This window comes from Heterodontus francisci, chromosome 23 (genome assembly GCF_036365525.1).
Source record: "Heterodontus francisci isolate sHetFra1 chromosome 23, sHetFra1.hap1, whole genome shotgun sequence".
NCBI classification, from domain to species: domain Eukaryota; kingdom Metazoa; phylum Chordata; class Chondrichthyes; order Heterodontiformes; family Heterodontidae; genus Heterodontus; species Heterodontus francisci.
Genome location: NC_090393.1, coordinates 6720626 through 6744121, shown reverse-complemented (window position 1 = coordinate 6744121; position 23496 = coordinate 6720626). Strand labels below are relative to the sequence as shown.

The window sequence follows — 23496 nt, the reverse complement described above, 5'->3', positions numbered from 1 at the left end:
GGAACTCACTACCACAGGGAGTGGCTGAGGTGAATAGTATCGATACATTTAACGAGGAGCTGGATAAACACATGGGGGAGAAAGGAATAGACGGATATGCTGATAAAGTGAGATGAAGAAGGGTGGGAAGAGGCTCATGGAGAGCAGTACAGACCAGATGGGCTGAATGGCCTGTTTCTGTTCTGTAAATATTTTGTAGTTCATTGTAGAATAAAGGAAATAATTTATAATCCACCTAAATGACACATCTGTTTATTTACTATATCACATCCACTCCCTCTTCCACTTCCATATCATTAATACACACTAATTGGATGGTACTATATTCAAGATCAATATGGGGAATGCATGCAGCACTGAGACCCTGGAACTGCTGTAAATATAACAACGAGTTCACTGTTCTCACCATTATTGGTCCGTTAAAAATCCTACAATTTGCGACAAGGAAGAAATACACTCAGAGTTCCCATTCGGCACAAATAACTGTTAGCCTTGGAAAAAAAAAAATTACCATGTTGCCATGAACTTCTCCGTTGAAATTAATTGTGCAGCAGGAAACTGCTGGATTAATGCCGGATATGTGAATGAGTCTCTCTGCAGCCAATTGGGGCTAGTATTTCATGTCGTAAGGACCCTGTTAATGATGTGATTTACAGTCCTGACATGAAACTCAACCTCTCCAGCCCAGAAATAGGGTGAATGAAACTGTGAAGTCTCACTCCTGCTGCTAATAAATTGTTCCTAGAGGGTTTTCTTTTACTGTCTTGGCAGTATTTTATCTGTCTTGGCAGTAGTTTTGACCCAGTTTTACCATCCAGCTTCCTTTTAGTGTCAGTAGGCAATCATTTTCAGGATGTAGAGCTGTTTTGACACACAGAAATGCAAATTGGATAGATTTTTTCCAGAAAATAATTTTGTGATTCAGTATGTGAGTAATTTGAGTCCTGACGTGTGGTTGAGTGGAGCGTGCTCAGGAGGAACAGTTGACTTTGGACCTATGGTTCCCAAAGCTCTCCATCACTGGGGGTTTTCCCCACCTCATGTCTGGCTCTGTTGTAGCCTCATTGATAGAGATTGATCGCTGTGATTGGTCAACAACTCCCATTATCATTGGATCATGTGACTTTCAGGAGCGAGATGGTGAACTTGATGGACTTTGGTCTTTCTTTGTCTAGCGATTCCTGCGTTCCTATGAAAGCATTTCCACTGTTTCTGATCATGATGAATGAGGCCACGGGTTCTACACTTCATGATCAAGACTGTTCGTATATTTTGCACACTTACCCTGCCATTCACTCAATATCTTCTCAAGCATAAAAATAACAATTCCCAAACACGAATGGGCTCCAATATCCCCTGTGTCTGCTGTTTTCTTCTCCCATCTCTTTTCTTAATTTTCCTTTCTGTTGCTTTTTCTCTCACTCTTATTCAATTCTCTGTCTTTCCCTCTCTTTATTTTTCTTCCTGTAACTAAAGCACTGATGGGGAAGCTAGATAAGCATTTGAGGGAGAAAGGAATGGAAGGTTACGTTGATGAAGCTGATGAAGAAGGGCGGGAGGAGGCTCGCGTGCAGCATAAATGCCAACATGGACTCGTTGGGCCGAATGGCCAGTTTCAGTGCTGTAAGCACTTCATCGTACTTTGTAATTCGATCTAATCCATCCATTTCCCTTCTCCTTTATTGGCTCTGTTACTTTATCCTTAAAGTTAATTGGTTGAGTAGATCAACCATTGGGCACAACATCCCAGATGTCACGTTGACCTCACTGTGTCCTTATCAATTCACATTCTGTTGTAGACTGCACATAAGCTGTTGCTGGGTAGATTACGTATAGATAGACCGTAAGCATCATCACAGGATGTAATGTCACAAGTCTGAACCTCATGTTGCTCAGTGTTAATGTAAATGCCTTAGAAATAAGACTCCTGTAAATAAATAGCTGTTATTTTGACCCAAAGTCTACTATTGTCATTTAAAATTAACAGCACTCTGACCAGTACAGTACAATTTCCAGCAAATTGCAATGCCGATATATTGTGATCTGATGGATGAGGTGCTCACCACAAGATGCACACTCCAGCAGTTTCTGGGCCAGTATTTTCTAAAGTGCCAATCAAAATTGTTCTGAAGTGCATTCATTTCTTTACACAATCTGTTGATATCACAATATTGTGGCTCAGTGGGTAGTATTCCTGTTTCTAAATCAGTAGGTTGTGATTTCAAGTCCTGTTCCAGAGACATAACCACAAAAATCTAGGCTGGCACTTCCACTGCAGTACTGAGGGAGTGCTGCATTGCCAGCAGTGCATTGATGAGATGAGATGTTAAACTGAGGTCCTATCAATTTTCTCAGCTGATTGTAGAAGATCCAACAGTACTATTTCAAAAAAAAGAGTAAGGGAGCTCTCCCTGGTGTCTTGGTTAATGTTTATCCTTTAGCAAACATCACTAAAAAAACAATTATCTGGTGCTCATTACCCTGCTGTTAGTGGGATCTTGCTGTGTGCAAATTGGCTGCTGTGTTTCCTATGTTACAACAGTGACTATACTTTAAAAGTATTTTGTTGGCTGTAAAGTGCTTTGGGATATCGTGATGCTGTATAATTGCAAGTTATTTCTTTTCTCTCCCACCCTCATTGATATATTGGCTCTGAAATTCCTTGCATCGGGATCCAGGTGGTTATATTGGAACTGAAGCCCTGCCCCTCCCCCCCCCACCCCCCCCCACCCACCACACATCCCCGACCATGAGACAGCTGGCGGACTTCTAATTCACATAGACTGGTGGGCACCCGTGCCAACTTCAGCTCCACCTTTAAACAGTCACCTGCTCATGCAAGTGAGGGCCACATAGATACACCTCCACACCAATGGCGTGCCCACTAACTGCCCTTCTAGCCCAAGGAATATAAACTCATGTTTTAAGGAGTCACTGTCTCTCATTATGGGGAAAGAGTAGCAGAGTTTGATTAACTGGATAGCGCTTTCAAAAAACAATCACAGGCACAATGGGCCGAATGGCTGTAAAATTCAAAATTTCACACGAATGTCGGGAAGGTCTTCTTTATGCATAAAATGATCGAAGAAATGAATGGATTTCTATTTAGGATGTTTAGAATCATAGAAATTTACGACAAAGAAAGAGGCCATTGGCCCCATTGAATCTATGCTGGATCAAAGAAAGAGATATCCAATTTAGTCCCACACCTCGGCTTTTTCCCCATTGCCCTTTAAGTACATGTCCTTTTGAAAGTTCTTACAGAATCTGCTTCCAACACGCTTTCAGGTAGTGCATTCCAGATTACAACACCCTCTCCTCATTTCCCCTGTGGCTTTTTTTCAAAATCTCTGGAATTATTTAAGAAATGCTTGGATGTTGTCACATAGGATTTTTTCTGAATGAATGGCCTTCCTCCTCTGTATCTATCTTGCGATCATTGAACCCTGCAAGGTTCAGATACTCTCATTGCATGCTTGCAATCCTGGAAAAGCTTTAACATCCTTTATGATTTGATTTTGGTGGAGCTTTCAAGAGGCTGCAAGAAAGAGGAGAGTGCAGCTGCATTTACACTCAGTAAAGGATCATTACCTTAGCAGATAAGCTCATTACTGTGAAAAAAGCATAGAAAGCTAGTGCCTTAAAGGCCTAGAGTTGTGTCCATACACAATACAAAAGGCTGGAACCTGACAATTACGGCTGACAATATTAGCTGCTGAATTCTTAACTTGTTCGTATTATAGAATGATATATCACAGAAGGAGGCCTTTCACGGGGTAGTTAGTGTCGCTGGCAAAGCCAGCATTTATTGCCCATCCCTAATTGCCCTTGAGAAGGTGGTGGTGAGCTGCCTTCTTGAACCGCTGCAGTCCATGTGGGGTAGGTACACCCACAGTGCTGTTAGGGAGTTCCAGGATTTCGGCTCATCGTGACTGTGTCGGCTCTTTGAAAGAACTTTCCAATTATTCCCACTCCCCCTTGCTCTTTTCCCTGTGGCCCACAAATTTTTCCTTTTCAAATATTTATCCAATTCCCTTTTGAAAGCTACTATTGAATCTGCTTTCACTGCCATTTCAGATGACAACTCACTGCATAAAAAAACTCCTCCTCATCACCCCCTCTTGTTCTTTTTCTGTTAATCTTGAATTGCGTCCTCAAGTTACCAACCCTCCTGTCAGTGAAGACAGTTTTTCCCTATTTACTCTATCAAAGTCCTTTATAATTTTGAAATGTGACATTCTCCAGTGCGTTGTTATAACACAGGCATCAATGGGTTAGCAATTCCGCTAAAGTAGTGAACTAAGGAATGTGGTAATGATTCATCCGTTGAAATTACCATCAGTAAATTTTAAAAGGTTAAATTGACATATATTGTGAACAGACTAGAGTCAGCAGAAACATGCAGCGCACTTTTTGAACTTTTTTACAGCTGTTGTTAACTGTAGCTTGTTTGTGAAATTGGAATTGTGAAGACATGAGATTTCAAGATCAAAGGTGTGGTGTGCCAGGATCAAGCAGGGCTTTTGCTGAGGTACAGGAGCTTGCTAACAATTACTGGGATGAGTCCTGATGCACATGCAAGGTAAACCTATCAGGAGAGGCAACTTGTCAAACAATGAACAAAGACTGGTTAATGAGGACATTGTGCCAGCAATCAAAGGCTAAAAGGAGTGAAATTGAACATTCAATGTTCGTCAATGTGAGGAATTTAGTGAGCCCGTCGTGGGTCCCAGTGGCGGACCCGGAAGTGGGCGCCTTTCCCTCCAGTCATGTGGGCAGCGGCTGCCAATCGTACAGTAGAGACAGGATGCGAGACACCAATTATGACGTCGGATGACTCTGGTGCTGGTGCTGGCACCATATTTAAAGGCCTGTCAGTCCTGCTTGCGTTGCTGCATTGCATTCATTTGCTGCTAACTTTTCACAACTGAGACCGGTGTTGCAGTGACTGTGGACCACCCTCACCCCCACCCCGCCCCTCCTGAGGCAGACCCCACAGGATGGCAGAGGCAAGACACAGGGTGGGCTCCATGGTTCCGTGATCCCCCTCTCCAGATTCTCCTCCAGGCTGCAAGGGAAGGCAGGATGTCCTCAACCCCAGTGACGGAAAGAAGAGGTCATCCCGCCTGACCAAGCAAGCCTGGATGGAGATCGCTGACGAGGTCGGCAGCTGTGGGGTCACCCCCTGGACATGGGTCCTGTGCCTCAAGAGGGTCAACGACCTCCTGCGTTCTGCCGAGTTGAGTGCTCCACACCTCTCTCCTTATCAGTGATTGTAAGTGGCTACGCAGGAGGAAGCAGGTCATGCGGAGGGAGGCAGTACAATGGCCCTGGCAGAGGGGGTTAGACATCACCTCATCCTGACAAATGCATGGCTGTATCTCAGCCACAGGCCACCTTCTTTCACAGCTCACCCCATTAACTCCCCTGAGAGCGGGAGGGAGCATGAGCTGTATAGGATAGGGGTGAGGGGCTGACACCAGCAGAACTGTCATGTTGATTTCTCTGCGGTGTGACTATCTCCCTCTTTCCACTTGCAGGACAAGAGGGCCCACCAGGAGGGAGACATCCTGGACTGGCGGAGGCATCCCAGATCTTCAGCCTCTCTCCACAGCAGAGGAGAGGCATTAGAATTGGGGGACCCAGGGCAGTCGCTCCATATCAAATGGAGAGACTGCAGTCTCCGCGCAAGAGAGTGAGGATTGGCTTCCATCGACATACAGTTCACTTCTGGAGACCCTCATCACGTGTGGTTGGCATGACGAGATCTGCAGGAGACTAAACCAGAAGTGGGACAACCGTCAACCTCTGAGAAGGAGAAACACTCAGAGGATGTACTTTCCCATGATACTCCTGCACCTTCCACCAGTGCAGATACTTTCACTTTGGTGGGTTTCCATTCGGCTGTAGAATCAGGGTCACAAGAGAGCACCGCACACGTGCCCCAGCAGCTGGCTGAGGCTGAGACAGCCGAGGCCTCTGACAGTCATGGACTCTGGGTGGCCAGGCCCATGCTGAGCCTCAGGCTGATGACGAGCCTCTGGTGTTGACAGCACAAAGTGTGCTGGAGTTGCAGAGAGGTGCAGCAACATCTGGCAGAGATACCAGAGGCAATGCGCAGCCATGAGTAGACGATGGAGGAGTCCATCCATGCCATGAGTGCTGCAATGTCTCGGGCATGTGAGCGCATGGCTTCCTCCATCGAGAGGTTGGTGACCCTCATGGAGAGCCAGATCCCACATGCCAACCTGCACTATCGCCTCGGCCATGAGCACCACGCAGCAGTGGCAAGGTGAGAGAAGGACAAGGGGCCTGGAGTCTTCTCTAGGTCCTCGTCCTTCTCTGGTGAACAGGGAGGTTCGAGTGAGTCTTGAAAAGGAGGAGGAGAAGCTGACCTCCACAGCTGGGACCGCCCCTCAGGGTGCACCAAGTGTGGACACCAGTTCCTCAGCCCCTCCACCAATAAGCCCAGCTCCAGCAGCCACGACACTTGAGGAGAGTCCTGCACCAGTGCAGCAAACCCTCAGGCAACCGAGGTCCTCCAGACCTCAGGCAGCCAAAGAACTGCCGTCAAAGTCATTACAGGCCATGGGGCAGTCTGATCAGCAGCCTGCCTCCAGCCCAGCTGCTGGCCTGTTGTGTGATTGCCTTTAAGAGTGATGTCCCTTTAAGATCTTAGAATGCTAATGAGCTGAGTACCAGGATGCAGTCATGTGACTACTTGCCAGTCTCATTCTGCTACTGTAACACCAAAAGGCAAGTCATGTAAATAGTTAGCTCTGAACTGTATATATTTGTTAGCTGTCAATAAACCTGTCTGAGATCTTCAATCAACTGAACTCCACGCATCTCATTTATGTTGCATCAGACAACATAAAAAGCTTCTCATTGCATGAGCGATGGGTTCACACCTCATAGAAGCACTCGTAAACATATAAAAAAAAAACACATAGACACACTTGGGGATTCACGGGTGTTTGAGATTTCACGTAGGAGGTGGTGGCGTATTGGTAATGTCAATGGACTACTACTGCAGAGGCCCAAGCTAGTGCTCTGAGGACATGGTTTCGAATCCAACCAAGATAGATGGTGAAATTTGAATTCACTTAATAAAATCTGGAATTAAAAAGCTAGTCTAATGGTGACCATTATTGATTGTTGTAAAACCCTATCTGGTTCACTAATGTCCTTTAAGGAAAGAAATCTGCTGTCCTTACCTGGTCTGGCCTACATGTGACTCCAGACCCACAACAATGTGGTTGACTCTTCAGTGCCCTTTGAATTGGCCCAGCAAGCCAGTCAGTTCAAGGGCAATTAGGGATGGGCAATAAATACTGGCCTAGCCAGCAATGCCCACATTCCATGAACGAGTAATAAAAAAAAAATGTGCTGCATGATATAAAGTTCCTTTGTTCAACCAATTAACCTTAATTGTGTAAAAGTGATTATTCTATCATGCATTAATTGTGAGCTGCTGACTTCACCCTTCCCCTTTAGTGGAATGCCAATGTAAACACAGCCTTCATTTGAATATGATCTCTCATGGGCCATAGCGTGTGGTTCAGCTGGGCGCTGGGCACAGAACACAAATAGAAAGGAAGCGACAGACTGCATGCATTGAGGTGAGTCTTTCTTGTTTTTACTCTGGGTGGCCATCAGGGTGACCGGAAGCAGGTAAGTATGAGATTGTCTTTTGCCTCCTTGGCCTGTTGTTCAATCTGCCTGGCCTCCAGTGCAAGGGCTTTAACATCCAGTGCTGCTTGTTCATCTCGCTCTGCATCCTCCTCATTGCTGGAGGAGTGTCGATCAGTCACCTCATCGTCACGCAAGGCCTGTCCCCGCTCTGCCAGGCTTCACTGAGGCTTATTGCAGAGCTCCATCAGATCGATCTAGGCATCAGAGTCTCATCGTCAGCAGCCCAATGACCTGCTCGATGGTCACTCAGGTGAAGCCGTGGCAAGTATTGTACCTCTCCTCCACTGCATTGCGAGGGTTCCTCACAGATGTCAGTAGCCAAGTCTTCAATGGGTAGGCCTTGTCCCTGAGAATCCATCCCTGAAGGCGAGCGGGGAGCCTGAAAAGCCTTGGCACCAGGGACTGTTGAAGTATGCAGTGTCGTGGCTGCTTCCTGGGAAGCAGGGACATACCTGCAGGAAACGCTTTTTATGGACACAGACCAGTTGAACGTTGATTGAATGGAATCCCTTCCTGTTGATGAAGGTGGCCGCCTGGTCTGCTGGAGCCTTGATGGTCACATGTGCAATCTATCGCACCTTGCACCCGGGGAAATCCAGCGATGACCCCGAATCCAATGGCCTTCTCAGCCTGACTGTCAGGGTTGGTCTGATAGTGCACACAGTCGTCAGCCCGCTGGATCGGGGCATTGGTCAACTCCAAATGCAGCTGTGGTCTGCTGTCTGGGAGAACCCACACATGTCTTCGTATGACCGGCTGCTGCTGCTCTCGTTGTGGAGGTTCACGGGAAAGTGCAGCTGCCTTTCAGCCCTCCCTCCATCAGAGGGGCTGCATCATGTCATGAAGTGTGTGAGACCCGTGCTAAGTGACCACTGGACCTACAGAGCGCTGTCAATGCAGAGACGATCCTGCCTTGGCAGCTGTGCCTTTGGTACATCTCCCAGCAGAATCCCTGATGGCCCTCAGTGCCCACCCTTGCTGATAACTGACCCTCTCATCCAGCAGTATTGGGCAATCAAACATCTCATCCAACAGTTTGGTCACCCAATACAGCCACTCAAAACCAAGCCCCATCCCGCCGGCTTGCAGACCACCCGAGACCCTGCACAGCCGGCACTCCCACCTGAAACCACGATCACCCCCCTTGCAGAGCACCCGAGAACCTGACCCCCCTCGCCCTTGCAGAGTCCACTGCACTGTAGACCAACAATGGCCTCCGCTCCCCGCTCTTCCCCTGTGCAATGTTGTTCATGGTTGCCTACCCGTCGTGGCACTGAGGCCTTGCCTTGGTGCTGCCAGCTTTTAATGGTTGGGAATCCAAAGGCATGTTAGGTCTGCCCGACGTCCATTTAATCACAAGCCCCCCTTTGAATCATGATGAATTAGATGCTAATGTATTAAAAGTAAGTGTTCTATAATCTAAATTACATTCCTGTTATGTCAGGATGGCAATGCTGCCTTGGTGCTCTCCCACCGCTGACTGAATCCAGAACCAAAATCACAACGCTGGATTTCTGGGCGGATGCTTCCGATGTGATTCTCCAGCCCCCCAAGCCACCATTCCCACTCCAAATGGCCGTACTAAATCCAGCCCACACTGTGCAAGAAGATTGGAGAACAGATGTGTCTAAACTGTTAACGTTGAAGGAACTGTATTGTGATATTACACTGACCATTTTACGACCTCAACTAAAATGTAAAGTGTGTTGTGAGAAAAATCCAATGTATTTGTGACTCACTATTGCACCTAGCCTGTTAGCTGTGGCTCAGTGGGTAACACTCTTGCCTCTGAGTCAGTAGCTTGTCGAATTAAGTCCCCATTCCAGAGGCTTGAGCACAAAAATCAAGGATGACACCTCAGTGCAGTAGTGAAGGTGTGCTGCACTGTTGGAGGTGTCATCTTTTGGAAGAGATGTTAAACTGAGTTCCTGTCTATCCTCTCAGGTAGCTGTAAAAGATCCCATGGCATTATTTGGAAGAAGAGAAGGGGAGCGTTCCCCAGTGTCCGGGGGCCGATATTTATCCTTCAATCAACAACGCAAGAAAAGATTATTTGATCATTGTCACACTGCTGTTTGTGGGAGCTTGCTGTGCGCAATTGACTACTACATTTCTAACATTACAACGGTGACTCCACTTCAAAAATACTTCATTGGCTGTAAAGCACTTTGTGACATCATGAAAGGCGCTATATAAATGCAAGTCCATCTTTTCAGTATATCAAGAGCGAGAGATATGGAAGTGAATAACCCTACAATTCCTTGGGTCCTGAGTCCATCCCTCTAGTCCATAACTTCAACTTTAAGGCAAATATCTCACAGAGATTTCCTTTTCCTTGAGACCAAACTGAAACAATAATATTGAGTAATAACAGCGTGGAAGTAAATCTGTAACGGGATATGATGCTACGTCCTGGAAATATGGCCTATTAAATATTTCAGTGTAATCAAACCAGACAAACAATTGAATTATTTAGTTGGTTTGTCCAGAAGCAGTAATTTTATAAAATATATACCTTTTCAAGTACAATGTATTTGAAAGAAATCCTTTTGCCCACCCTCCCCAGGTTACCTAGATATGATATTTCATTGGGTTATGTTCAAACTCTGAGTACAATTGGGATGTAACATAATCCAAAAGAATCTGTGAAAAGTTCGGGTCAAGCTATGCTCTGTAACCAGCCACTTTGGATGAATTTATTGGGGCCCTTTAAAAATCGAGTCATAATCGTGCCTTACACATTGTCGTCTTCAACAGGCAATAGCCCATTCACAGAGCTATCACCGAATGAGAACTTTCCAATAAGCAGATCAATACTTGTATATTGTGAATCTACTTGATGCCTTTCAAGTTGGAGATTTAAGGCAAACAAATCCCCTATCTTAAAGGGACAGGCCACATAACCTGCTGATCCAGTTTAGCTGCAGAATAATACATTGCATGTTCCACTGCTCCCGCCTTTATACAAAATTGTGCATCTTTCCACTTACAATGAACAATGCCACTTAAACTAATATTCTGCTAGCGTAAACGATCAAAAGAATTTTTTGTTTCATTGAGTACCACCCTTATAGTGCTTTTGATAAATTAAATAAATTGCACAATCAGTGTGTCATGGGTGAATGAAGCTGTCCGCAAACAAGGATGGGAGTTTCCGACTGAACTGTAATCCTATTTTAAAATTGGTCTATTTCATCCAGTGAATAAAATCATCAATTTGAATTGAATTGGGCTGACTGTATAATTCAAAATATAAATAAACATTCATAATAACACAACATTGCAAATAATAATTCAGTTTACTTTAAAATGAATCTCCAAAATTCTCTTTGAAAGGTTAAATGGCAATTTATTTGCCAGTTTTTGCAGCAGTTTATTATAGCTCAATATAAAGACACCACCAGATTATATCAGCAAGTCTACACCTTGCTGTGAACCTCAAATGAATATCTATTCAGCTCCCATTTAGCGTTTTGGTGTTGTTAAAATTGTGACTGTATTTCAGTGTCAACAGATAAATAACTCAATCATTCTGTATTTAATAAATTGTCTTTGAATTGACAAATGCAAGCAATTTTTTTTTTTAATGATCCACGTAAATATCATTCCCCCAGCAAGACCTAGTCTAACAGTTCATGTTCTATTCTTTAGGTGTTGCCAGTAAGTAACATATGAACCAAGAAACTGATGTTGATGCATGGTTGAGGGTTTATCTGGTTGACAGGTTGGGATTTTGTGGCCATATTTTCTCCTGAATAGGACCCAGATAAGATCCTTGTAACTTATGCTTTTTGTGCTGTTGTTTGCCAGGAGGGAAATGTTTGCCATTCTGTCCATTCTTTTTTATTCCTTCATAGGATGTGAGCAACACTGACAAGGCCAGCATTTATTGCCCATTCCTAATTGTCCTTGAGAGGATAGTGGTGAGCTGCCTTCTTGAACCGCTGCAGTCCATGTGGTGTAGGTACACCCATTGTGCTGTTATGGAGGGAGTTCCAGGATTTTAGACACTGAAGGAACGTATAGTTCCGAGTCAGGATGGTGTATGACTTGGAGGGGAACTTGCAGATTGGTGGTGTCCCTATGTGCCTGCTGCCCTTGTCCTTCTAGGTGGTAGAGGCCATGGGTTTCGAAGGTGCTGTCAAAGGAACTTTGGCTTGTTGTTCCAGTAAATCTTGTAGATGTATGCACTTCTGCCTAAAGACCTGCTACCCGACCCAAACCCGAAGGGACCCGCGACATGTCGGGTTCAGGTCAGGTCGGGTCGCACTTCCGGGTCCGGCATTCGGGCTTGGGTTGGGTTAGGCCGGAACGGACGCACTCTATCACCACTTCAGGTAAGTGACTTTACTGTTAATTTATTTTTTGGACTTTAAAGATGGTTTTGCTACAGTTATTTTAAGCTTCTGTAGGTAAGGAACAAAGTGAAAAATGGAACGTAAGTTAACTGATGGTCAGGTCAGGTGCGGGAAAAAATGGAAGGACCCGGGCCGGGCTTGGGTCGGGTCTCATTTGCAGACCGGAGCAGGCCTTGACTGTTGCCACTATGCACTGGGGGTGGAGGGAGTTTTTTTCATTCTTTTATGGGATGTGGGTGTCACTGGCAAGGCCAGCATTTGTTGCCCATCCCTAATTGCCCTTGAACTGAATGTCTTGCTAGGCCATTTCAGTTAAGAGTCAACCACATTGCTGTTGGTCTGGAGTCACATGTAGGCCAGACCAGGTAAGGACAGCAGATTTCCTTCCCTAAAGGACATTAGTGAACCAGTTGGGTTTTTAAAACAATCAGTGATAGTTTCATGGCATCATTACTGAGGTTAGCTTTGAATTCCAGATTTTTTTTAACTAATTGAATTTAAATTCCACCAGCTGCCATGGTGGGATTTGAACCTGTGTCCCCAGGGCAATATGCCTGGGCGTCTAGATTATTAATTCAGTGACATTACCACCAAGTCACCATCTCCCCCGGTGCCACCGTCTCCCTCTGTTTATATGAATGTTTAAGGTGGTGGATGGGGTATCAAGCAACTGGGCTGCTTTGTCCCGGATGGTGTCGAGTTCTTGAATGTTGTTGGAGCTGCACGTATCCAGGCAAGTGGAGAGTATTCCATCACATTCCTGACTTGTGCCTTTGTGGACAGGCCTTGGGGAGTCAGGAGGTGAGTTCCTCACTGCAGAATTTCCAGCCTCTGACCTGCTCTTGTAGCCACAGTATTTATACTGCTGGAAGACTTGTGACATAAATGTGGAATGGGCAGTTTCTTCGCATAGATCCCTGACAACAACTCAATTCAATACTAATAAAACAGAAAATGCTGGAAATGCTCAGCAGGTCCGGCAGCATTGGTGGAGAGAGAAGTAGAGTTAAGATTTCAGGTCAATGACCTTTCATCAGAACTATTTTTGACTCCATTCATTAGCAACCTGGGCATTCAGGAGACATCTGCTATCTTGGTTTTGGTGGTTTTCTTAGATCTCTGCCTGCTTTTTCAAGGAGGCTTTTTATAAATCAAGGCATACACCCAAAGTGAGACAGTCACATGACTACAGGCATTAAGATAGGGGACTTCTGCTCTGCACAGGGAATGTTTGCGATTTCACTTTAATTAAAGGGCCCACCAAATTGTGCAGGTATACACGTGTCCTTCATGCTGGCAATGGAATACAAGTAGATGGGGAACTAGTTCTGCCAAGTGACTCCCATCTTGCTTCATGCTTTGCTTTATGCACCGTGAAATAAAACCACTTATAAACTGAACAACAACAATGACTTGCATTTATATAACACCTTTAATGTAGTAAACCATCACAAGGTGCTTTTCAGAAGCAATTATCAGAAAAAATTTGATACTGAGCCATAGAGGACAATATTTGGACAGGTGACCAAAAGCTTGGTCAAAGAGGTAGGGGCATCTTAAAGGAGGAAAGCGAGATGGATAATCTTGCAAAAGATTACTGATTCTAAATCTTCACCAGGGAAGATACTGTTCTCTCCCCAAACTGCAACATCCAAATAATAGGCACCACTTTGTCCTAAATGAGATGAGTTAATCATCCACTCCCTCCCCCACTGACACACAGTGGCACCAATGTGTACAATCTACAAGATGCACTGCAGCAACGCACCAAGGCTCCTTCGACAGCACCTTCCAAACCTGTGACCTCTACCAACTAAAAGCACAAGGGCAGCTGATGTATGGGAACATCGCCACTTGCAAAATTTTCCCCTCCAAGTCACACACCATCCTGACTTGGACACATATGGACTGTTTCTTCACTGTCACTGGGTCAAAATCCTGGAACTTCCTCTCCATCAGCACTGTGGGTTTACCTACCCCATACGCAGTGCAGCGGTTCAAGAAGGCACCTCACTGCCACTTTCTCAAGGGCAGCTCTGGATGGGCAATAAATATCTACCTTGTCAGTGATGCCCATATCCCGAGAGTGAGGAAAAAACAGGTGGAGGTGCTAGCCATGCAGAAGTAGCCCAAAACAACTATCCACCCTCAGGGACAGGTTGTCCTTATCCCAAGAATTAAAAAAGCCAATCAGTGAAGTTTGTTTATTGTTGGTGGTTGTTATGAGAAGATTGGCCATGGGCTATTGTGGTAACATTTCAGAGCTTGGGCTTTTGTCAAAATAGTTGTATAGAGTGACTACATTTCACATGTACTTCCTTGGCTGCAAATCACTTTGGGATGTCCTGAAGTCAGGAAAGGTTCTTCCTTCCTACGTTACAATAGCGATGACACTTCAAAAAGTACTTCATTGGCTGTGCAGCACTTTGAGACGTTCAGTGGTCATGTACGGCGCTATTTAAATACAAGTATTACTTTGTGATTCCTTTCCTTTCCGTAATCCACCCCCACACGCCAGCCCTGGAGTTTCCCATTAGTATTATCATCATGCATTTTTCATTGTCTCTTTTTTGTACAGTGAACAGTTATTCAGTTTGACCTTGAGTTGAATATTGACATATCAGCGAGGCATCAAGACAGTCCAGCTAAGATCACTTTCAAACGGTCTATACAGAACCGATACGACTTCTGTGGAGACTATTTTCAAGGCACCGCTACAAGCCAAATGAGACTGCTGCTATATACTGACGTTGGAATAATCAATAAGTAGGAAGTATAACTTTAGAAAAAGATTATCAATGTCTCCGATATTAGTTGTAATAATCAACAGTACACCACTTCCTATTGAATAATCAATTCTCCCTCCTCCAACCAATCAAACAAGTGTCCATGAAATCTCTAAATGACTTTAGCTATCAAAGGCGAATCAGGATTGGATTTCAAATGACCAATTACTCACCTCAGATGATGTCAGGTGCATTTGAAGGTGATAGTATCACGGTCATTGTGCACTTCTGTGCTTTACCCGTGATTAATTAAGTGATCCGAAAATGAATAGTACTTGCATGGAGTTTTATTTTATTTCACAAATTGCCATCGAGGTACCCAGAATAATTGATGGCTTCATCCATCTTAATAATGGTTTTCTATGTGGAAGGGCTGATAAAGTTTGTTTTCTTTTAGTGAGGCGCTGTGTCTTGATCAAAATGTTTTATGAACTGAAAGTTTTATTCCTCTGAGCAGAATTAAGATAATCGATGGGACAATAGTTAACTGAAGGAAAGGGGTTTAATCTTTGTCACCGATTAACTAATATTTCTGTCACTATGAATGACCATTACCATTCTCATTAATTGAGGGAGGTGTAGTTCTGTCGCTATGTATTCTCCCAGCTTAATTATCATTGAATCCTGATGAATGCATAACTGATTTGCTCAAGGATGTTATGCCTGCATTAGGATTTCTGTATTGTTCAGATAAAAATAGCCCATTTGCAAACTTTGCAACAATGCTGATTAAATTATTTATTGAGTTGGTCAATTCAGAAGCAAAGATTTTTCTGTTGCATCAGCCAATGGAGATTGATGGGAGCAAGATATTCTCAGTCATTCCCAGAGGGTATTAACAGAATTGCTGGAGAATGGTGATGCACATAGGAACTGGAGCAGATCTTTCAGCCCCTTGAGCCTATGCTGCCATTCAATCAGAGCATGTCTTTGCTCAGGACCTTGATACCAATACCTAACAAAATTTATCAATCTCAGTCTGAAAGCTCCAATTGGCTCCCGGCATCCGCAGCCTTTTGGGGGAGAGAGTTCCAGATTTTCACTACCCTTTGTATGAAGAAGTGCTTCTTCATTTCACTCCTGAACGGCCTGGCTCTAATTTTAAAGTTCTGCTCCCTTTGTTCTGGACTCCCCCCACCAGAGGAAATGGTTTCTTTGCATCTGCCCTATGAACTCCTTTTTACATTTTCAACATCTTGATCAGAACACCTCTCAATCTTCTTTACTCAAGGGAATACAAGCCTAGTTTATATAACCTCTAACCCTTTAAGCCCCAGTGTCATTCTAGTGAATCTGTGCTGCACCCCTTCTAAAGCTAATACATCTGTCCTGAGATGCAGTGCCCAGGATTAAGTGCAGTTACTCCAGATGGGGTCTGGCTAAGACTCTGTACAAATGAAGCATCACTTCCTCACCTTGTAATCCCGAGCCGTTGAGATTAAGGCCAACGTTTCATTAACCTTTATGATTATTCTTTGTACACCCTGGCTTTCAGAAGGTGCTTCCAGACAAGGCAAATGAAAGAGTGATGTAAATAATAAGTAACTGTGTGTAGGTATTGATTGATATCCTGGGCGGGGGTGGGAGTCACTGTGTGTGGGTGTGGATTATTGCCCAGGGGTGTTGGGAGGGCGGAATGGGGCAGGGAGGGGGGATTGTCTGTATTTATAAAAATAAAAGCAGTGGGAATTCTACATAGAAACATACATATAAAATAGGAGCAGGAGTAGGCCATTTGGGCCTTCGAGCCTGCTCCGCCATTCATTATGATCATGGCTGATCATCCAACTCAGTAACCTGTTCCTGCTTTCGCCCCATATCTTTTGATCCCTTTAGACCCAAGAGCTATATCTAACTCCTTCTTGAAAACATACAATGTTTTGACCTCAACTGCTTTCTGTGGTAGCGAATTCCGCAGGCTCACCACTCTCTAGGTGAAGAAATCCCTCCTCATCTCAGTCCTGAAAGGTTTACCCTGTATCCTTAGACTATGACCCCCTGGTTCTGGACTCCCCCACCATCGGGAACATCCTTCCTGCATCTACCCTGTCAAGTCCTGTTAGAATTTTATAGATTTCTATGAGATCCCCCCTCACTCTTCTGAACTCCAGCGAATATAATCTGAATTCTCTGAGCTGAGCTGAGTTCACTGATTCTAATCTCTTTGGGAAATAGATTTGTGGGAATCTGATCTGAGTGTCTGAAGTGAAGAAGAGAATTGATGAGTTGGCTACAGAGAGCTACTTAAACAAAACCAAACTAAGATAACTCAAGGACAACATCTCAGAAATGAAAAAGGCTGCAGACTAAACTTTACCCAATGTGATTGACTCATGGAACAGACTGTCAGTTAATGGAACCAACACTGACTCAGCCCAAGGAGTCAGCCGACAAGATGGATTGATGTTTGATTCAACAGAGGCAGAGGGACTTGGTTTTATGTTCGGGACAGATGGGCGTGGTTTGCGACAGAGGGTGTAGTTTGGGACAGAGTGGCGTGGTTTGGGACAGAGTGGCATGGTTTGGGCCAGAGGGGCGTGGTTTGGACAGAGGGGTGTGTTTTGGGACAGAGGAGTGTGGTTTGGGAAGAGGGGCGTGGTTTGGGACAGATGGGGTGGTTTGGGCAGAAGGGCATGTGTTTGGGACAGAGAGGTGTGGTTTGGGACAGATGGGCGTGGTTTGGGACAGAGGGTGTGGTTTGGGACAGAGGGGCGTGGTTTAGGCCAGAGGGGCGTGGTTTGGACAAAGGGGTGTGGTTTGGAACAGCGGGGGTGGGGGGGGTGGCTGGTGGTGGTTTGGGCCAGATGGGCATGGTTTGGGCCAGGTGGGCATGATTTGGACAGAGGGGCGTGGTTTGGGACAGAGGGGCGTGGTGTGGACAGAGGGGTGTGTTTTGGGACAGAGGAGTGTGGTTTGGGAAGTGGGGCGTGGTTTGGGACAGATGGGGTGGTTTGGGCAGAAGGGCGTGTGTTTGGGACAGAGAGGCGTGGTTTGGGCCAGATGAGCATGGTTTGGGCCAGGTGGGCATGGTTTGGACAGAGTGGCGTGGTTTGGGCCAAATGGGCATGGTTTTGGACAGGTAAATATGACTTGGGGTAGAGAAATGGAGTTAGGGGTTTGGAATAGGAGAATATATTTATTTTAGCTCCCAAAATAGAACTTGAACCAAAGTGTGACTGAGGTGGATGAATTTTTGTTTGCATTCATAAAAAATACCACTTATATGATACAAAAATTGTGTTCTTGAAATTTAAATGAAATTTGAAAACCATTATTAGTTTTCTTTATTTCATTGACTGGTAAGCAGTGTTAGATGCCCTAAAGTCATGACGGGAGCTTTATAAAATAATGGCAATCTATAACACAGGACATATGTATTCTGTATTTTAAATTTTGAGGCATTTTTTGTGCTCATATTTCAAACCTGCATGTGATTATCATACATTATACAGACAAATTCTCAATGAATGATTTTAATGTGTTCTATCAATTATAGAAATGATTTGTGTTACACCAGGCTGAATTATAATATATGTAAATTTAATCATCTGGTTTATGATTATCTGTGATTTTGGATCTCCCATTCATTTGGTGCCTAGCTCTGTTTTATCACCCATTGTGGGATCCAGAAATATGCTTTACAACACCTCTTATTCTTCTTATCTTGTGACCTGTGAGTTCCCTCCTCTGAGACTGACTTATGCAGAAACAAAGGACTATCTCGTAGATAATAAGCAAAAAATGTTCTGATATTCATAGTTGCCTTTTTGGGCAATCTGCCAACAGTTATGAAATATATGCTGCAAAAAAAGCTTATCTTCTGTTGCACAATCCAGACGATATTTCCGAAGCATTACTGAGGGAGTCCTGCACTGTTGAAGGTGTTGTCTTTCAGATGAGATGTTGAACCGAGGCCCCATCTGCCCTCTGAGGTGGATGTAAAAGAAGATCCCACTGCACTATTTCGAAGAAGAGCAGGGGTGCTCTCCCCAGTACCTTGGCCAATATTTATCCCCCAACCAACATCAGTGAAAAAACTAATTATCTGGCATTTATGTCATTGCTGTTTGTGGGAGTTTGGTGTACTCAAATTGGCTTCTGTGTTTCCCACATTACAATGGTGGAAAGATTATTTGCTGCCCCTATTACACATTTTTAAAATAATTGTGCTGCTTTATAATTGTCTTCTGAATGTAAGTTTCCAATAACCACAGGATCAAGTGCAGTGACTGGTCACATTGCGACAGTTATGTACATGAAGCACAGCATAAATGCATCACATTGTGGCTGCAGCATGTACAATCGAGAAGATGCACTGATGCAACTAGGCAAGGTGACTTCAACAGCACTTCCCTCTCCCCAATCTCTGTCTCTAAAAAAGGACAAGAGCAGCAATGTTTTCAGAAGGTCATCCCCTCCAAGCTCTGCTGCAAATCACACAGCATCCTGCCTTGGATGTACATTCCTGTTCCTGGTAATCACTACTTCACACCGCTTTGTGGCAGCAGCACCACCCCAACAACTGCAGCGATTCAAGGAGCAGGCCCATTAACATCATGGCAGGGCAAGTGTGGCTGGATAATAAAAGCTAGCACCGCTCACATCTTGACAACATATTCAATAAAATACTGTTTTCAATGACCCAAGTAATTCCTTTTTCTCATGGATTTCCTTCATTCCTTTCTATGTGCCCTCAACTGCTAAGAACTTCTTCAGGAAAAGACGTTGGAATTATCAACCTATTCCTGAAAAGAGAAAAAATGCAAGTGTCGTGCTGATTAAGACTATTTTACTGTATTGCTCAACGAGTGCCATTTCTACAGTGCCATGCGTTCGGTTTTTTTCACATTCTTGTACTTCACAATGCAATCATATGTGTTGGCACCAAGATGGGAATTGCGACACCAATGGACATGTTTAACATCTCAGCCTTGTGCATTTACTGAATTTAGAACAGCAGACTGAAAAACAAATTTTAACGAGCCACAAACATATAGAGATAATAACTGCAGCAGTGAACAGAGAGAAAACATCAATCAAAATGTCTCCACGAGCATCAATAATAAATTTCTTCAAGACAAGTCATTACTCAGGACAAGTTTGCATTGTGAAGGAAACGTTGAGGTTGTGAACAATGCCGCTTCCAGAACCCAAAGTGTAGCCCTTGACAACGGTCTCCATGTGAATTTTTTTTACTCCAAGAAATGCTACTGTCAAAATATGGAGAACAGAACATGTGCAGCTTCATCACTGAGCTCAGTCTGACAGGGTTTAGATCATAGAGTCATAGAGTCGTACAGCATAGAAACAGGCCCTTCGGCCCACCGCGTCCATGCTGACCATAATGCCTATCTATACTAATCCCACCTGCCTGCATTAATTCCGTATCCCTCTATGCCTTGCTCATTCAAGTACCTGTCCAGATGCACAGTGGCGCAGTGGTTAGCACCGCAGCCTCACAGCTCCAGGGACCCGGGTTCGATTCCAGGTACTGCCTGTGTGGAGTTTGCAAGTTCTCCCTGTGTCTGCGTGGGTTTTCTCCGGGTGCTCCGGTTTCCTCCCACAAGCCAAAAGACTTGCAGGTTGATAGGTAAATTGGCTATTATAAATTGTCACTAGTGTAGGTAGGTGGTAGGGAAATATAGGGACAGGAAGGGATGTTTGGTAGGAATATGGGATTAGTGTAGGATTAGTATAAATGGGTGGTTGATGTTCGGCACAGACTCGGTGGGCCGAAGGGCCTGTTTCAGTGCTGTATCTCTAATCTAAAAAAAAATGTTGCTAGTGTTCCTGCCTCCACCACCTCCTCTGGCAGCTCATTCCAGATACCCACTATTCTTTGTGTGAACAATTTACCCCTTTGATCCCCTTTAAACCTCCTCCCTCTCACCTTAAATCTATGCCCTCTGGTTTTCGTCAACCCTACCATGGGAAACAGACTCTGGCTATCTACCCTATCTATGCCTCTCATAATTTTATATACCTCTATCATGTCCCCTCTCAGCCTCCTTCGATCCAGGGAAAACAGACCCAGTCTATCCAATCTCTCTTTATAACTCAAGCCTTCCAAATCAGGCAACATCCTTGTGAATCTTTTCTGCACCCTCTCTAGCTTAATCACATCTTTCCTGTAGTGCGGCCACCAGAACTGCACACAGTACTCCAAATGCGGCCTAACCAACGTTATGTACAACTGTAACATGACGTCCCAACTCTTGTACTCAATGCCTCGGCTGATGAAGGCAAGCATGCCATATGCCTTCTTCACCACCCTGTCTATCTGTGTTGCCACTTTCAGGGAACTATGTACTTGCACCCCAAAGTCTCTCTGCTCAACAACACTCCCCAGGGCCCTGCCATTCACTGTATATGTCCTGCCCTGGTTTAACTTCCCAAACTGCATCACATCACACTTGTCTGCGTTAAATTCCATTTGCCACTCACTCGCCCACTTTCCCAGTTGATCTATACCCTGTTGTAACCTTAGACAACCTTCTTCACTGTCCACTATACCACCAATTTTGGTGTCACTGCAAACTTACTAATCATGCCCCTTACATTCACATCCAAGTCATTAATATATATGACAAACAACAGAGGGCCCAGCACCGATCCTGCGGCACACCACTGGTCACCGGCCTCCAATCTGAAAAACGACCCTCCACTACCACCCTCTGCCTCCTATCACCAAGCCAATTTTGTATCTAATTTGCTAGCTCACCCTGGATCCCATGTGTTCGAACTTTCTGGACCAGCCTACCAAGCGGGACCTTGTCAAAGGCCTTGCTAAAGTCCATGTAGACAACGTCCATCGCCCTGCCCTCGTCAATCCTCTTGGTCACCTCCTCGAAAAACTCAATCAAATTCATGAGACATGATTTCCCACGAACAAAGCCATGCTGACTCTCCCTAATCAGAACATGCCTTTCCAGATGCATATAAATCCTGTCTCTCGGAATCCCTTCCAATAACTTTCCCATGCACCAGCTTAGTTACATTAACTTCGTTCTTCACAAAGCCAAAAGCAAATTAACAAAGGACCATGATTGTGCATCAACATACGTTTCTTCATTTCTTGTATAAGATCCAACTTTTCCATTTGCAAAAAAATTGTACCTTCCTTTGAGGATCCAGCCTGCTTTTCTTTGAACCGCCTTCAATGAGGCACATATCGACCCTGTGAATCTACTGTGGCTTCCTCACTTGGTGAACCTGGCAGAGAGGAGTACAAAAGCAAAATACTGTTGGAAATCTGAAATAAAAACAGAAAATGCTGCCAATACTCAGCAGGTCAGATAGCATCTGTGGAGCGAAAAACAGAGTTAACATTTCAGAAGGCTGAGAGTGACTGCCCTTGACATCAAGGCAGCATTTGACTGAGTGTGGCATTAAGGACCTCAAGCCAAATTGAAGTCAATGGAAATCAAGTTGGAAACTCTCCACTGGTTGGAGTCATTCCTAGTAAAAAGGAAGATGGTTGTGGTTGTTGGGGGTCAATCATCTGAGCCCCAGGACATCACTGCAGGAGTTCCTCAGGGTAGTGTCCTAGGCCCAACCATCTTCAGCTGCTTCATCAATGACCTTTCCTCCATCATAAGGTCAGAAGTGGGTATGTTCGCTGACGATTGTATGATGTTCAGCACCATTCGCAACTCCTCAGATACTGAAGCAGTCCATGTAGAAATGCAGTAAGACCTGGACAACATTCAGGCTTGGGCTGAAAAGTGGCAAATAACATTCGCACCCCACAAGCGCCAGGAAATGACCATCTCCAACAAGAGAGAATCTAACCATCTCTCCATGACATTCAATGGCATTATGATCGCTGAATCCCGCACTATCAAAATCCTGGAAGTTATCATTGACCAGAAATGTAACTGGTCCAGCCATTAAATACTGTGGCTACAAGAGCAAGTCAGAGACTGGGAATTCTGCGGCGAGTAATTCACCTCCTGCCACTCCAGTTCCTGTCCACCATCTACAAGGCACAAGTCAGGACTGTAATGGAATACTCTCCATTTGCCAGTGCAACTCCAACAACACTCAAGAATCTTGACACCATCCAGGACAAAGCAACCCGATTGATCAGCACCCCATCCAACACCTTCAACATTCACTCCCTTCACCACCGACGCACAGTGGCAGCAGTGTGTACCATCTACAAAATGCACTGCAGCAACTCGCCTAGCATTCTTTGACAGCACCTTCCAAACCCGCAACCTCTACTGCCTAGGAGGACAATGACAGCAGATGCATGGGAACACAACCATCTGCAAGTTCCCCTCCAAACCACACACCATTCTGACTTGGAACTATATCGCCGTTCCTTCACTGTTGCTGGGTCAAAATCCTGGAACTCCCTTCCTAAAAGCACTGTGGATGTACTTACACAACATGGACTGCAGCGGTTCAGGAAGGCAGCTCACCACCACCTTCTCAAGGGCAATTAGGGATGGGCAATAAATGCTGGCCTGGCCAGCGACGCCCACATCCCATGAAAGAATTTTTTTAAACGATCTTTGTCAGTACCTGGAGATGGTGAATTGGTGTCTCATTGTCTTGCCGGCTTGATTCTTCAATGGGAAAGGAATATCTAGTGTCGTGTAAAATGGGCGGCCAATTTCATCCCCTTCAGCATCCAGCAGTTGTTGAGGTGG

The 23496-nt window shown here is 44.8% G+C and overlaps 1 protein-coding gene across 2 annotated transcripts in view; it reads right to left on the bottom strand.

Moving 5' to 3' along the window:
• The window catches only part of galnt9 (polypeptide N-acetylgalactosaminyltransferase 9), a 321001-nt gene extending 298963 nt beyond the window's left edge, over positions 1 to 22038 (bottom strand). Inside the window, exon 1 of one of the 2 annotated variants that reach the window (XM_068054617.1) lies at positions 21956 to 22038. The gene's annotated coding sequence lies outside the window, so the exon portion shown is untranslated. The remainder of the gene's footprint in view (positions 1 to 21955) is intronic. The other variant, XM_068054616.1, reaches the window with a different exon arrangement.
• Positions 22039 to 23496: the final 1458 nt, after the last annotated feature.